Here is a 3154-nt window from a genome sequence, read left to right as displayed (position 1 = left end):
GGGTTAGAAACTCGCAAGAACCGAACCCAAAAGCTCTGCGAATGATCTCGAAACTCGAACGCAACCCCGAAATTTCCACTTTGCTCCTCGATTTCCATCACCGTCGTTATTCCCTCGATCGTTATCGATCTCGTAGCGATTCTTCGAAGAAGCTGCGAATAAAAGGATGAAAGGGGCGGGGTCTGTTCACGTATTCAAGAAGGGATAGAGAAGGAGAGGTAGACACGGCGCGTATAACTACCACCGAAGTCAGAACCCCGGCGAGATTACGATCTAAGTATCCCCAGAAACAAATGCCGAATGCAGTTCGCCCATTGCCGGGCCCTTTGTCGGCTCCGCGACCGGTGCCCTGTTCAGGGCACCAACACCTGCACGGGGCCCACGATCTCGTCGCGGAGCCACGCTCTCGGAAACGAGCCGTGTGCGTCGCCTGTCATACAGGCTCGTTATTGATTGCCGAATGCGAGAAAGCGGCGCAAACCGCGCGCGTTTGCGTCCTCCTCGCCTTCGACACTCTTACTCTTCTTCCCTCTTCTTGGAACTTTCGCTTCTCGAACGATAGCGCGTCTCCCTCTTTTGATTTTTCTACCGGTTGTCGGCGAAATCGTGGCGAGTGTCGCGTGGAACAAGACGTCTGAATCGAGGCGCAGTAGAGATCGGGGTGTCGATCAGCCGGCCAAACACTGACGGACTCTTGTAACATTTTCTCTAGACCGTCAATGTTTACGCATTTATTTATGAGAAATTTCGTGCGCGTAATATCCAGAGCTGTAAAGAATATCAGTGGTGTAGAGCGTTATACGGTATAATATTCCAAGGATGAAACAAATCTACATCCCATTTCTTATACTTGCATTCGTTAAAATATTAACTTACCTAACTACCAGCATAAAGTTTTTACGTTAAGTATTCGTTAATGTTGCTCTCCGGTGTCAGTGGGTTCCTTCAGGTCGTGGCAATCGAGTTCTATAAATCGGCGATTTACTTTAAGGCTGTCTTAAAATAAGAATGATAAGCGAATCGTCGACGTAAACCAATGCATTCGATTTTACGCTCGTTCTAATGGGGGTTATTAACTGCGAAACGTTCCCCGAACACCTCGTCAGGCGTATATTTATAATTGATCGAACATCAGGTAGTCGTCGAGTTCCACGAAAGTCGTACGTACCGTTTGGTCTCCACCTTCACGCTCTCGTTACGATCGACTCGGGGCCATGGGACGACGCGTGTTTCGCCAGTAAATCAAACCGGTGCTCTGAAGTGGCTGCTTTTGGAGTGACTCTCTTTTACAGTCGATTAGAGGTTTCCGTGAAACCCTCGAAGAATACAAAAGAAGCAGGTGACTCGACAGTGACTCCTCTCTTGACCTGGACTCGTTCTTTGTTACGTTTTTGTGCCTGGAATCAGCTACGCCGAAAACTGTAATAATATAGTTCGATTCATGAGAAACCCGGTAGGTGAATCCCCCGAGACGAGTCCTTAATGAAATCGTGTCCACGACGTTTCTTCGCGTGGGAGTCGATCACGTCTGGAGAATTTTCCGGACGACCGGTTACGCGTTCATCGCGTCTCCTCGCTGAGAAGCAATCCGTGAAACAGGTAGGAACGACGAGGACTTTGGACAATGCCCGGCAACGAGGAGAAAAATCGTTTTTTAACGTGATCGCGACGACCTCCGCGTCGCGGTGTCGAACGTGAAACCGACGACGTTTATTCCCGACCTGGTAATTTGTATTTTCTACCTCGCACCAGGGGGTGGAGCGGGAAAATTCAATTTTTTTCGGCTCGATCCTGCTGGAGAACTTGGTCGAGCGTCGTTTGTCATCGTTTAAATAATTCCCTTTGTTTGCCTCGGTTTTTCCTCGGTTCCCTCTTGTAGAACAGGTACCATGGTTGTGGAAATATTTCTGCTCCGGAGGATCGAAGCGGAATGCTTTATGGCACCTCTCGCAGGTATCCGCCTAAAAGTTGACGGCTGCTTTGGAAACGGAGTTTCAGAGCCGTTTTCGTGCATGTTGAGACGATTCGTGGTCTCGCGGCTCATTCGATAATTTAATATCGTGGTCGCGGGTCGGATGATCCGTTCCACGAACCATGTTTCCTCGTTCGCATCGATTTCTCCGCGCCTGGCACGCTTCTGCGGCCTCGGCCCGCTTTACGGCGTTAACCCCTCCGACCTGTACCGTCTCTACGCCTCTGTTTCCGAATAAATTGCAGATCCGAATTTTCGTTTCCAGCTATCTGAAACGTAGAATGCGACTACGTAGTAACGAACGTAAATATCCAAGAAATCGAGGAAAATGAAGGATGTCGCTTATTGTGAGAATTCAAAATGGAATTTTGCGTGATGCTATGTAGAAAAATGGATGAAGACGATTGATCGTTTAGCTTGAGAAAGATAGAGTTTTCGTTGGAACGGCAAAGTGTCGCGGATGGATTGCGATAGTCTTACCTTTAATCTTATCTCTAATGTTACCTCTAACTCGCAGAACGCAAAAGTTGTATCGTCTAACAATTTTGCGTAAATCACCGAACATTCCTACTTCTAAGGATTATCACGAAAACGGTAAATCGAGTTTACTAAAACAGCTAACTATTCTACTTAATGTGCTTTATATCAAAATTGTCGTCTTTTCGTGGAAAGTTATGCCCACAAAGGGCTAATACATACATCGGCCCTTAGAGTTTCCTTTAGAGTCCCTTTAGAGTTTTAGAGCGCGACTTTACACTCGACTCCCTGGCCTCGACGATAAATTCCTGTCGCCATTGGATCTCTGCCAATTAGCACGGAGTATCGGTCATTAGAGAGTAGCATCGATCGTACGTGCCACCTGTCCGAAAATCGTGCATCGGACGGTGGAATTGGACCGGTCGGCCCTTTCCTGCAACCCTATCTACGACATCGGGAACTCGGCTCGAGATAACCGATCTCCATTGTCATTTGTTTGTCTATGTTAGCGGATTAGAGCCAGTCATTCGCGTCAAAGGCGACCGCTCGTCCGATCGAGCGGCGATATCGAAGATAGGAGACCGATCCGCTCGGGCCACCCCTGAGCAGATCGTTCTCCATCGTTGGAAACGGGGTTCACGCAGAAAGAATGATTAATCCTCCGGGCTATGGTGGTTCGTTTACGACCGATGTCGATCATCGATG

The 3154-nt window shown here is 48.2% G+C and overlaps 1 long non-coding RNA gene across 1 annotated transcript; it reads right to left on the bottom strand.

Annotated features, from left to right (window-relative positions):
- On the bottom strand, nucleotides 1-2246 carry LOC139988096 (uncharacterized). Its single transcript, XR_011800030.1, has 3 exons — nucleotides 1169-2246; nucleotides 877-966; nucleotides 1-768 (listed from the first exon to the last, which is right to left on the bottom strand). It is a non-coding gene; the product is annotated as an uncharacterized lncRNA (long non-coding RNA).
- Nucleotides 2247-3154: the final 908 nt, after the last annotated feature.

Source organism: Bombus fervidus, chromosome 6, assembly GCF_041682495.2.
Source record: "Bombus fervidus isolate BK054 chromosome 6, iyBomFerv1, whole genome shotgun sequence".
Lineage (NCBI taxonomy): Eukaryota > Metazoa > Arthropoda > Insecta > Hymenoptera > Apidae > Bombus > Bombus fervidus.
The sequence above is the reverse complement of the archived record's forward strand: the minus strand, read 5'-3'. Positions and strand labels throughout refer to the sequence as shown.